General features: G+C 48.0%; 1 protein-coding gene across 2 annotated transcripts in view; it reads left to right on the top strand.

Annotated features, from left to right (window-relative positions):
* The first annotated feature begins 423 nt into the window (after positions 1-423).
* The window catches only part of MGAT5 (alpha-1,6-mannosylglycoprotein 6-beta-N-acetylglucosaminyltransferase), a 337,061-nt gene continuing 324,200 nt past the window's right edge, over positions 424-13,284 (top strand). For both annotated transcript variants that reach the window (XM_004774276.3, XM_004774275.3), the window contains exon 1: positions 424-826. The gene's annotated coding sequence lies outside the window, so the exon portion shown is untranslated. The remainder of the gene's footprint in view (positions 827-13,284) is intronic.

Genomic DNA, 13,284 nt, shown 5'->3' on the forward strand with positions numbered 1-13,284 from the left:
GACTTGTCCAAGGTCACAAAAACCAAGTAGTAGACCTGGCTACCTAGAACACATTTCATGAAGAAGGAAACTGAAACTCAGGGCACTTATTAAAGTTGTATGCTCCTGTAAATGGGTGAGCCCCCAGTCTTCCCTGCCTGGGCTTCGCTGCTAGAAGTCCCCTGGTGCTTCGAGGCCCTTGGACTGCACCACTCTGGAGGATGCTTTGTCATATGAGCATTGGCACACTATCCCCGACCTTACTAGAATATTATTTATGGCCGCGATTAACCTGTCTCCCTTGCTCCTTTCTCCCTTTGGGCTGCAGAATTGAAAGGTTGCTAGAAGTCCTCTCCGACAGAGTTGAGAGTTTGCAGACGGCCCCTGAGAAGCTGGGGCGTTCCGAATTGGCTGAGCGCTCGGCCTGGGAGGGCGGGGAGTTTGCCGAACGTTCCTGGCCAGGATCCTGCCTTCAAGAGCCGCGAGCCCAGAAGCGGTGAGAAGTTAGAGACGCTGGGCTGGGGGTGTTAGGGGAAATTGCGGACAGACCCCCACCCCGCTAGGCTGAGCCCGCGAAGAGCGTCGCTACCGCGTCCAGGCTGTGTGTGGACGCGCCGCGCGCGGCCCCGCCAGGGCTGGGAGTTTGCAGACCGTCCCTGCCGCGGCCCGCTCGGCGGCGGCCCTGCGGCTCCCGCGGCAGCCGCGGCGGCCCCGGGCGCGATCCAGCCCAGGTAGCCGCGCCACAGGCTCGGGGCGCCGCGACCCCGTGCCCCGCCGCGTCGTGGGCCCCGCGGGGACAGCGGCTGGCGGGCGCTCCCTGCTGCTATTGCTGCTGTTCAACACGGAGGTGAGAGCCACTGGGTCGGGGCGATCGCGTCGGGCTCGCCATCCCCGCGGGGAGATGCACGCAGAGGGGACCGCGGAGGGCGCGGGGAGCTGGGCGCGGGTGGGGAGAGCCTGCACCGAGGGCGGCGCGGCCGGGGGTTCTGCCTGCCGCCTGCGTAGGTGCCCTGGCTGCGACCGCTCTGCGGGACCCGGGAGTGCAGCGGGGGACGCGCCTTGAGGCGCCCACCTGCCTGGGGCAGCCCTCTCCAGGGGAGACAGCAGGCCCCCCGCGCCCTTGGGGAACAGGCTTGTGGGCTTTTCAAGGGACTGTCCAGAGGAGGCTTTGGTGGCGCGGACTGTAGGCGAGCTGCCGGGGATGGCAGATGGGCGCTCGGACCGCGGAGGAGCCTGGTGGGGTCACGCTGCGGGTGTGGGCCGGGCTGGGGTCCCGGGAACCGGGGCGCGCAGGGCGGGCTCAGCCAACGGCCAGTGGGGAGGAAGAAGAAGGGAGGCTGGCCCGGGGCCCAGAAGAGGAGGGATGCGGCGGAGCGACGCTCGGGCTGGGAAACCGGGAAGCCCGGGGGAACCCCCCACCCTTTGGGGCCGGTCGCCGGCCCGCGACCCCGTCAGGGCGCTCCGCGAGTCAGCCGGGCCGAAGAGGCTGCGGGGAGCGCAGAGCCCACACCCGCGCGCACACACTCCCCGAGAGCATGCTCAGTGCAGCCCTGGGAACTTCCTGCCGAGTCGCTAGCCGCCCGGCCCCCTCTGGGCCCCCCCTCCCGGTCCACCGCGTGCTAAGTTGGGGGCGACCGAGCGCGCGGGTGGGGGGCGCGGCGCCCGCCTGTCGCCGTTTCGTGCCCCTGGCCCCTGCCTCGCTTTTGCTCAGATCCCAGCGCTGCTGGCGCCTACCGCCCCCGCGGCTGGGAACGGGGGTGTGGATGTCATCCCCCGTTCCCCGAGGCCAGGTCCGCGGCCGGGAGGCCAGAGGCCTGGCGGTGTGGCCGCTTGCATGGTGGACTCACTCCCTATGCACTCTCAGAGCGCACCGACCCCGTGCCGGGAGCAGACTGGGTGAAAGGGGGTGTGTGAGCTGGGGACGTTCGCGCACACTTGCTGTCACACACAAAGCCGTGGTTTCGTAGCTACCGCGCGGAAGAGGGAAGAGGTGGCGCTTGCATTGTCCAGCCTTGTTCGGAGCGCCAGCGGGGTGCTCTGGGGAAGTAGGCGATGCTTAAGGTTTTCGGAGATACCGGGCTCGAGGTCTAGGGCCCAGTGCTCCCGGTTCCGATTGCCAAGCCCGGCGCGGGGCAGACACTGTTGTTCGCTCCCGGCTCTGGCGGCCCAGTTAGAGAAGGTTGGGCGCTTACAGAGCTGTGAAGTTGGGGAGGAGAAAGCCGCGGTGTGTGTGGGGTTCGGGTGGGATGGCCACAGGGCACCTGGAAACACTCAGATTTGAGTATTAGCTGCGGGATCTCATTGTAAAGACACAGAAGTGGGAAGCTGGTGTCCCCGTCTGTGTTCATTGTCAGGACCCGAGGAACTTGGTTGGATTTTACTCGGAGAGTACCCCCCGCCCTGCCCCCAACCACCACCATGTTATCAACTCTATCACGGCTATCTTGAGCCTTGATGAAGGGTCAGAACTGCCTCGTTTTTAATGCAAGAAGTAAAAAAAAAAAACAGTTTTTCATGATAGCCAAACCCATCACGGATCTGTCTTGATAAATGGATTTTCACCATCACCACCCACTTCCTTCTTTCCTACAAATTCTTTTTGTTGTTATTGTTCAAGGCTGAGATAAGCACCCTTAAGTTTGGCACTGCTAGGATTGGAGCGCAGCTCCATTTTCTGGAGGCCGTTTAGTTTTCTCCAGTTACCAGCTTGCCATCTGGGTAGTCAGAGAGAAGTGGAGAGGCCCTGAAAAACAGAGTGGTAGGGGAGGAGGGAGAATGTGACTGTTTTGCCCCCTTTAGGAGCTGGGACAAAAGGAGAAAGGACCTCCTGTGCCTGATACCTGACTCTGGCAGAGCTGGGTGCCAGGACTTAAGGGTTAGACTTTTCCTTTGGTCTCCACCTTTGTTCAACTTGCCTGGGTTTGGGACATCTAGGCCTGGAGTCACTAGGAGAAAGGAGTCTGCTGTCCTGCTTTAGAGCCTTGTGGGGCTTGCCTCCACACATGCAGGTGCTGGTTGGGTTGGTGTTTAGGTGGAGGGGGATGGCAGGAGGGCTGGGGGCCCTGCCCAAATCTGCCAATGGCATCTGTGCACCCCAGCCCCTCTGCCAAGCAGCGCATGGGCTTTTGATCTCAGCAGCGCACATTTCAAGTGCTTTGTGTTTGAAGTGTGAATACAGTACATATATATATTCACACATATGTATGTATATATACGTTTTTATAAAGATGTATGTGCATATGCAGTGTTCTTTAGTAGCATCTTGGAGCTAGAAGGGACCTCTCAGGAGATCATAGGAATTCAGATTTTCTCCCTTTCCATTCAGTTTTCTCAGTTTAAAAATAACTAAAGCAGCCTTCTGCCCAGCTGGCCTTCAAACGCATTGAAATGCCAGAGTCCCCCTGTGATTCTAGTGGGGTTGGGGGGGGCTTTGGCTCCTCCCATGAGAAGTGTGACTCCTCAGGATCCCTTGTAGATGTCAGTCATTTAACACCACCTTTCCAGATCAAGTCACTGCAGTGTCACCCTCAGACTGATTTGGCAGGGGACAGACAGTGGCCAGGGTGCCCTGCAAAGAAGTCCAGAAAACTGCACGGAGCAGTCATCATAAGACTTGTGTTGGGAAGTTCATGTCCTTTCTCACTCCATGGTCATTCAGGCAGGTGGTTGCCCTGCTCCTTCCCAAGAGAGGTAAAGCTCTTTGCATGTCTTGGCCTCCTGGCTTTAGAAGGGTGGGCTGCTGGTGGGGTGAAGGGCTTCCTGTATTGATCTTATTGTAGGAAATCTCAGGAAAGCATACACTGTTAGGAGCTTTGTCTCTGGGGGTTTGTTGTTGTGTATGGCAAAATCTGAGAAAGGGTCCTTGTGTCGGGTGAAGAGTTAACAGAGTTTTGGCTGGCAGAAGGTGTATGTGTTCCAGAATCCAGGTACTTAAAAAAAAGACAGAGAGAGAGAGAAAATAATTTTATATTTGGGGTGGATGCTGTGTGGGTGACAGTTGAGAGGTTTGTGTCACAAATAAGTGTGCTTGTCAGTGCAAGTTTTACTAGGCTGCCTTTAAAGTTCATAAGTACTTTGAAGTGTAGAGTCACTCTTAATAACCAGAAGATGGTTGTACTTTTTAATATGCTGGAAATTGAGTAGAGATCCCCCCAGCCCTTCTCGAAGTTTCTAGTCTTGGCCTCGGTCCTATCCTGTATGGCATCTGCTTTCAACATCACAAATCGGGTGACCTCTCTGCCAGCCTCAGGTGGGTTCATGGAGTAAGTTTGTCCCACAGCTGCCATGGGCCATGCCCTGTGCTGGGGCTGAGGATAAAGATGTCCTTCTTCAAAATTACCTTTTGAACTTTTAATTTATCTGACCTTCTCTTTCTGTGTGTTAATGCAAACTACCAGTTCTTGGAAGGTCGCCAAGGTGGGTCCCAGGAGCCTTAGTACTTTAACTATGTTCTCTCAGCTGGAAGCATGGGGACTTGTGCTCTGTTTGCTTCCTTGGGCTGTTTTATTTGTTTTTTCACTGCTACAATTAAATTCATGTTTTCCTAACTTTGTCACATCTGGAGAGCTGTATGTGTTCGTGAGAGGGGTTGGAAGGATCACTTTATTTTTTCAAAATCCCAGAGATCTCTTATCCAAATGCATAACCTTCTGGAAAGCGAACAGGAGCCTTTCCATCAAGGCCCTTTGTCCAGCCTGAAAAATCTGGACAGGCAAAGGGGGATAAGCTGCCATGGCCGGGTTTGGTGGAGGTTTCCCTGTAAACTGTCCCTGCTACCCCTCTCCTGCAGTGCTTGTGTTGAGGGCTGCTGGACCTTGGCCCCACCTGGGATGGTTATCAAAGATGGCTAAGGAGTATTTCGCCACCCTGTTGCCCATGCCCCTAAGGAGTGAGGTGTATCCAAGTACTTTATTACTTGTAAGAGTTAAATACTGATGTTTGCATTTGATTTACTTAAAAAAAAAAAAAAAGTTGGCCCTTCAAGGTTACCCCTAGAATAGATTAACAGCCTTGCTTTTTTTCTTTTTCTTTTTTAATTTAATTTAATTTAATTTTTTTCCCAGTGTTCCAACATTTATTGTTCATGCACCACACCCAGTGCTCCACACAATAGGAGCCCTCCTTAATACCCACCACCAGGCTCACCCATCCCCCCATGCCCCTCCCCTCTGAAACCCTCAGTTTGTTTCTCAGAGTCCACAGTCTCTCATGGTTTGTGTCCCCTTCCCATTTACCCCAACTCACTTCTCTCCATCAGCCTCACTTCTGCATCCCACCCAGATTTTTGCGGCTGGCCCTGGAGGGAATGTGTGCCGCCCACCCACTCCTGTCTCAGCTGTACTCCTTAGTGTTGTAGCTCTGAGCACAGACGGCTTCTAAGTCCCGTCACGCTGGTAAGATGCTTTTTGTAAGTATCCTCCATGGAACAGTCTTCCACTGTAATAGTGTTGGATCTCTTGTGTGTCAGTCCACTCGTGAGAGTGTGTTGTGTTGATAATCATCACAGATATTATGTTTCCTTAAGGAGAAATGTCAGGAGGTGGGCAGAACAATAGAGATGGGATGAAAAATTTACCCTCTGTAATTGATCTGATTGCATATGCTTCTTTCCTATTTCCGTTACTACTCCCTACAGTGGTAGGGTAGACTCCGTTGTCATTCCCAGTTTATATATGGGATGTCTGTGAGGTTGTGAAACCTGACTGTGATCACACACAGCTAGCAAGTGACCAGGTGAGGATTTGAATGCAGGTGGCCTAGGTCCAGAGTCCATATTAGCTGAGCTGTGCTTAATTAAGGCTAGCAAGCTCATCCTGAAGCAGCCAGCACTTTCTTTCCAACCAAAGCCAAGAGGAGCCTTGGACACTCAGGAGTTGGAAAGCAGTTCAGGGAGATCCTTCTGGATTCCTTCTTGCAGAGAGCAAGAAGGGCTTACTTGAAGTCTCATCAGCCAGTGGACAGCAGTGACAAAGCTGGGTTTCAGCTCTGACCCTTGGTCTCACACGAACAATTGATAACAACTGATAACAGTTGTGTGCCCCCTTTGTTTGTGGAAATGATTCAGGAAGCAAATGTGCTGGTCATTTGGCATCTGTCCCTCCCCCTCCAAGAACCCCCTGTGCCTCTGAGCTCACAACCAACTTCACCTTAGATCTGGTGGGGAGCAGATGGTGTGTCTGCATCTTTTCACCATCCACACATGGGACAATCTGAGCAACTTAAATGATGTCTTTAAGTGAGGTGTCCTCTTCTTCATGTTAGTAAGTTTGACATCTTAAGAATATAGTCTGGGATGGATTTTACTTAATTTCACTCTTAAGTTTTCTACCTGTGTGTGTGTGTGTGTGTGTGTGTGTGTGTGTGTCTTAGGGCTCCTGACCCCACTCAGCATTGATTTCCACTCTACAGGAGCATGGGGTAGGGAAGAAGTGACCTGGCAGTGGCCTCAGAGCTGTTTCTTAACAGTTCCAATAAAGGGTCAGTGAGGACACTCCCACAGTGTCTGTGGAATCCTGGAAAATACTCCTCTGTCCAGTGGGATCACCATACTTCATGGAGTCTTCCAGTTGGGTGTGACAGCAAACACCATCTCCTTTCATTTTACTCCTTCCATATGACCATTACATGGGGTCTACCAGGGCTCCTGCCTGTTCCTGATTCTGAACACTTCTAGTTAACAAATAGTCCATAGCTGCTCATGGAGTTAGAAGTCCAGTCCTGGTCAGGGCCCACCAGGAAGAGTTCAGCTCAGTTGGGAAGCAGTACACAAATGAAGAACACATTAATTCAGCCCACGTGACCACTTTGGGTCTCAGTTCTTATGTTGAAAAGCAAGAGGAGATTGAATGAGCGCCAATGTTCTGTTCAGTCCTGACGTATAATCCTCTACATATGGCAAAGGAGGTGTGGAATAAAGAAAGAAAATTCCCTTACTGGATAAAAAAAGATTGAGGGAAAACTCAAGTTGTTTTTGCCTTTGCTGGTCGACTCCCTTCAGTACACCATTGAGTGCTTACCAAAGAAGCACCAACCCTTTATTATCACTATTCTTTAGGGATGTTTATTTTTGTATATTTAGAAATAAGAGGCCTTGGTCCCTACTTCTCAACCTAGAAATAACCCCTTTTGCCTAGTGAAGCTGTTTTTTCCTTTGGGGAATTGAGAATCAAAGAGCAGAAAATGACTGGGCTCCCGGAGTTCTGTGGTTCTGTGTGGCATAGTGCTGTGGGGGAAAGTGGCTAACAATTTACCCAGCCGCAAGCTGGGCCAAATTCTGTGCACATACCTTCATTAGGCCTTCCCTGAGAAACAACTACGTTCAAAGAACAGGGAGTTTGATATCAATCTCCTTGCAGCTGCTGGTTTTTTTTTTTCCTTAACCATCTGTTATTTTCAGTTCCGATTTTTTTATTTACTAGTGCTCATGCCAATGAGTTTTCTAAATGACCGACTCTTTCTCTCACGCATGGTGTTTAGGAGAGCACTATCTCTGCCTCATGCAAAGAATGATGTTTCTGTGTCCCTTCGGTGCGTTTCTTTGTACTTCTGTCCTTCCATAGGACTTCCTTCGCCCCCACTCTTCTCATTTTTCAGAGCCACCAGGGTTAGTAGAGCACTAAGAAAGGATGGGGAGGGGAAGGGCCTCATTATGTGACATTATGGGATGATTTTTCATCATCCATCATTTGGGATGTACAGATTTAATTTTCTTGGGTGAATGTTACCATTTTCTATAGATTCACTATTCTTTATTTGCTTTTTTTTTCCCTGTCCAATAAGTTTCAAAAAGGGAAAGTTGTTTATTTTTTCCCTAGGTTGGTTAAAAAAAACAGTACATCTGACCCCTCTCAGAAAGGAGTACAGAGCTCTAGAAAGCGTGACTGGAAGCTCCGTTGCCTGGCACAGAGCATGTGCGCATGACGAGTCACATGACCAACGAGGCAGCGGGCATCATGGGTCAACTGGCGCCATGGCAGACCAGCTTCTGCAGTTAGCTGGTTGTCTTCATGCAGGTCAATTTGGTGTTCCATGAGTTCGGTTCCTCATGTGTCAAATGAGGCATCTCTTAGCTTCTTCTACATCAGTGGGATTCTTCTAGTGTGCCTTCTTGGCTGTGCTTAGCCTCCTTACCTAACTCTTTCTTTAATCTGTCCTTCATATATGCTTAGGTGTTTTCCTAGTTTGGAGGCCCTGTTTGGTCGTGCTTGATTACGTTCTGTTGTTTAAATCAATCAGTGGACTTTCTGTAGACATTTTTTTTTCTTCCTTACTGTAAGCATACTTCGTGGGCATATGGGCCCAACTAATTGGGACTGTGTGTGAAATAGGGTGTGTATGTGTGTCCATGTCTCCACATTGCTAGGGTGTATTACCTTATTGTCATATCATCTACAAAAAAAGCAGGAGTGATCAGATTGGAACTGTAGATCTGGAGCAGCCATCAGTTAAAAGAAGTCTCTAGAAAGTTTATGTGGAAAGATTTTGTTGATATGGCTTTTCCCTAGCACATGCTTGTCAGAGCTATAGTTAGGATGCCTTTGAAGACTATATGGATAATGATTTTATTGCACTTTCCTATAGACTGCTATAAAGAAAATACTATAAAGTATTTTCAGTGACAATAAGTTGCTCATTCTATCATAATGCCTTTTCTCTAATTGCCCCTATAACCAGAATCAGATGCAGTTTTCCATATTTGATGCCATGCCTAGTTAGTGTTCTCCAAGTTCCAGTTTCTTCCTCCCACTCCAGTGGCTTCAAGAGAGACTTCGGTTCTGTTATTGTCAGCCTTTGGTATAAAGATTACAAGATTATGCAGTCCTTCTGTTACTGCTGTAACAAATAACTGCAAATTTAGTGGCTTAAGGAAATACAAATTTATTGTTTTATAATTCCGTGGATCAGAGATCCACCACAGGCCTCTTTGGGTAAGATCAAGTGTCTGCTCCTTCTGGAAGCTCTAGGGAAGAATCTACTTCCTGGCCTCTTTCAGCTTCTAGAGGCAGCTCACATTCATAGGCTTTTGCCCCCTTCCTCCACTGTCCAAACCAGTAATGCTCAGCTGAGTTCTTGCCCCTTTGCTGTCAGCCTGGTTCCTTGACCACAGCTAGGAAAGGTTCTCTGATGTTAGGATCTATGTGATCAGATTGGGCCCGCCTGGATAATCCAGGATAATCTCCTCATCTCAAGATCCCTAATGTAATCCTATGTGTCCTGTAAGGTAACATTCAGGGGTTCCAGGGATTAGGACATGAACATTGCTGGAGCCATTTTTCTGCCTCCCACAGTGCTCAAAACTCTGTCAAGAAATGTTTTTTTTACTCATTATGTAGAACTCCTCCTTTCTGGGAAGGAACTTTAGTGCCATAGGAAATTTGCTTATTTCCCTCATTTTTTTTGACTGTATTAAAATGGACTGTTTGCAAAACCCAGTATTTAGGATTTGAGTTCTGCTGTGGTCATACATGGAGCTGTGCACATCTACATGTTGAGGCTTGTGTGGTATCAGCAGTCCTTCTGCAGTGAGGAAGCCGAGGGGCAGAGGGAACTTGCTCAGGGTCACGAAGCCAGAAGTGTGGGAGCTAGGATGCGAAAGTGGATCTCACTGATTCCGAAGCCTGGGTTCCTTTCACTCTGCCTTTCTGCCTCTGATGTGATAATGAAAAAACAAAATGAGAAATGGTAATGGGGAAATGTAAAATAATGTTGAATCTCTGCTTCTGCCAAGGTGATGACAGTAAATACTGCCTGTGGTAGATTGATTGCACTAATGGCCCCAATTAATGGCCTCCCTGTATCTACACTTCTTACCTTCTAGCTTTGTAGTCCCCCTACCATTCCTTCCCCACCACTGGATTGGTCACGTGATGCTTTGGCTAGTGGGACATTAGCAAACGTCCTGTAGACAGAGTTTAAAAGAGCCTATGTGCTTCTGAGTGCCTTTTACATAGCTGGGCTTGCCACTGCTGTGAGAACATGCCCAGGCTAGCCTAATGGAGAGTTCTGAGAGAGACATGGGGATGGGCCCAGTGGTATCAGCCGAGGGTCCCTAGACCAGCCAGCCCACAACTGAACTGTTGGGTGCTCGAAGTCTCCACAGCATGTCTTGCCAAGATTAGTTAAGACTGTTCTAGGTCACCAGAACCAGCCAACTAACCTGTAGAGTTGTAGAAACAATCGATTGCAGTTGCTTTAAGCCACTGAGTTCCGGAGAAGTTTGTTATATGGCAACTGCTTACTGATACACACCTCACATCAGGTGTTTGAATAACGTGAGAAGTATTTTTAGTATTTTAGTGAGAAGTATTTCCTTTCGAAGATCATTTTGGACTGCTTGTAACTAGTTAATATTCTTTGTACAAATTTAATACATTTTAAAATATTCTTTTAAGGCTATGTTTGGGCTCAAGAACTTGCTCATTGTATCTACCCTTTTTTCTATCCTCCCCCCTTTTTTTAACATGGTTGTCTTTTAAATTCTTATCAGTTGAAGTCCAAAGCAGACTTCAACAAATAGACCAAACTATTCGTTATTTCTAGCATGCTGGCTTTGACTCCCAGTGTACAGTTAGAAATTCATATTAACTCCTAAGTCATATTTACATGTATATAACAGCAAGAAGAGTTTCAAGACACATTATCTACCCCTCTGCCTCTGAAGCCCTCAGATGCTTCCTGTTCTGTTTCATAGCCTTAAAAAATGCTGGTCAGGGGTCAGCACCATGGCCTGCTGCTGATTTTATGAAGTTTATTAGAACCTGGCTACTCCTGTTGATCATGTATTGTTTGTGGGTGCTTTCAAGCTCAGATGGCAGAGTTGAGTAGTTATGGCAGAGATCATCTGGCCTGTAAAGCCTAGAGTATTTACCACCTGGCTCTTGAAGAAAAGTTTTCTGACCCTTGCACTGAGCTGATTTCATAACCTATCAGTTAGCTGCGACCCTCCGTTTTAGAAGACACTGTTCAAGTGACCTTTAGCTCTCCTGATATTCTTCTGGAAATTACACTAAACAGATCTGTCACATGTGAACTACCCCTTTACCTGTGTCATACTTGGACTCTCTCGTCTATTTACTTAGATTCAACAATTAATGTTTTTGTGATTTAACATTATACCTGACTGACTTATATAAGACACTTTGGGAGCATTCCTAAAATATATCATTTTGAAGTAATATTATCCGCCCCCCTTTCAAATTTAAATGAGGCTTTCTTGTGGAAACTAACTGGAATTAAAAATGGACACAGATTCAAGTGCTAGTTATTTATTCATTAGATTGCAGCAGTGCCTTTTTTTGTGATATAATGGAGTCCATTAGTGAAAGTGGGAGAGAAACAGAGGTAGCTTCTTTTTACCACACCTTTCTGACAGTTGGTCCTTATTGCCACATTTCTGGATTAGGGTGATATTATTCCTGAGCATAATAAAATTTAAATACATTAAATCATGGACTTTGGGGGTTGGAAAGACTTTGGAAAAAAATCTTTTTTCATTGAGACCCAGTTTGGTCCCTTAAAGACCAAATTTTTCTGACACCTAAATTTTCCAAGCCTGTCAAGGAGGGACAACAATGTTATTTATGTCATATGGCTAATGAGATTGATGAAAAGAAGCCGAGGCAGAAAAGCCTTTAGAAGGATCTGGATGTATCTTTCTAGAGTCAGAAATACCAGGTGAAGAATGGTCGCTGGCTCATTTATTTATCAGCAGTGAGAAAGAAATCAAAATAAATGAGCTTCAGCTACAGCATGAAGAGTTTAGGTAGGATCAAGAAATGTCCCCTGAATAAGGTGGCTTCTTTGACATTAGAATAGATTCTTCTGAGTATTTGTTTTTATTTATCAGAGAGAGAGAGAGAGAGCTGCAGAGAGAGCATTTAAGCAGTAGGAGGGGCAGAGAAAGAGGGAGAAGCAGACTCCCCATTCAGTGTAGAGCCCTATGTTGGCCTGATACAGGACCTTGAGACCATGACCTGAGCCCAAGTTAGATGCTCACTTGACTGAGCCACCCAGCTGCCCCCTGAGTATTTTTTATCTTAACTGCCTCCCTTAGTTCAGGCAGGTGGTTGGACTCTTCTGAGTGCTAGCAACAGGGACCTGATAGAGCTTGCTTCAACAAAGTGCAGAATTCATGTTAGGGCAGGAGGCCCCAGGCACCCCAGGAATCTCCTTTGCTTCCTCTTTGAGTCCATCTGCCTGGTTGGTTAATTCTCCCCTGCCTTGGGCTTCTTTCTGTCCCAAAAGCAGAATGTGGGTGACACTAGCTACTGGGGAAATCATCCAGCATGAATAATATTTCTTGTAACACAAATTGCAGTTTCCTGGGGAGTATCTCCTCAGTGGCCCAGCTTGACATCACCCAGAGGTGGGCAGAGCTAGGCATTGCAATGGGATTTGGGCTAGCTCCAGGGCTTTGTATAAGGGCTTTGTAGAAATTTGTGGGGGAAGTTTTGGTTGTTGATTGGGGAGTGCTACTAGCATTTATTGGTGGGGACCAGGGTTGCTAACTGTGATGGGTAGAGCAGTCTTTTTTTTTTTTTAAGATTTTATTTATGTACTTGAGAGAGAGCTAGAGAGAGTGTGCGCATGCATAAATGGGGGGAGGGGCAGAGGGAGAGGGAAAAGCAGATTCACGGCTTAGCATGGAGCTCGATATGAGACTCGATCCCAGGACCCTGGGATCATGATCCAAGCTGAAGGCAGATACTTAACCAAATGAGCCACGCGGGAGCCCCTGCAACAGTCTTACACTCCAAAATGTGTCCCATATTGCACTATGAGACAATCATGGACAACAAAACCTGTTTACTACCTGAACCTAGAGGCCGTATCTTACACATAAACAAAGAACATTTTGCATATTTTAGGTAAGCATTGTCTTTCTCAGCTGACAAAGGAAGACTGTGCTTTGTTTCATTGGGAAATGCACCAAGAAATGTTCGCCATTTTGAAAAATCACACCAACCCTGGCATCACCATGTCACCCATTTCAGTCCTCATTTGTAGCTGACCAATTTTTTGATTTTACATTAAAACCCAAGTAACTAATGCCCCCATTATGCCTTCTAGATCCATCTCACCCAACTAATTGCATATCGAAATACCTATTAGGTTTGTTATCAGTTATTTCCTTTTCATTTACTCTTAAGGCAACAAGTATATATGTTTGAAATTATGTTTAGGAGGGTTATCTAAGAAGTTGATTTGAGATAGTGAAGGGGTATTAGAAGTTTGCTTTAAGCTGGGAGCTTCAGGGCTGGTAGAGGTTAGAACACTGCACTGGGAGAAGTGATTTGTAAAGTCATT

This window comes from Mustela putorius, unplaced genomic scaffold (assembly GCF_011764305.1).
Source record: "Mustela putorius furo isolate JIRA1106 unplaced genomic scaffold, ASM1176430v1.1 tig00003867_pilon_pilon_pilon, whole genome shotgun sequence".
NCBI lineage: Eukaryota > Metazoa > Chordata > Mammalia > Carnivora > Mustelidae > Mustela > Mustela putorius.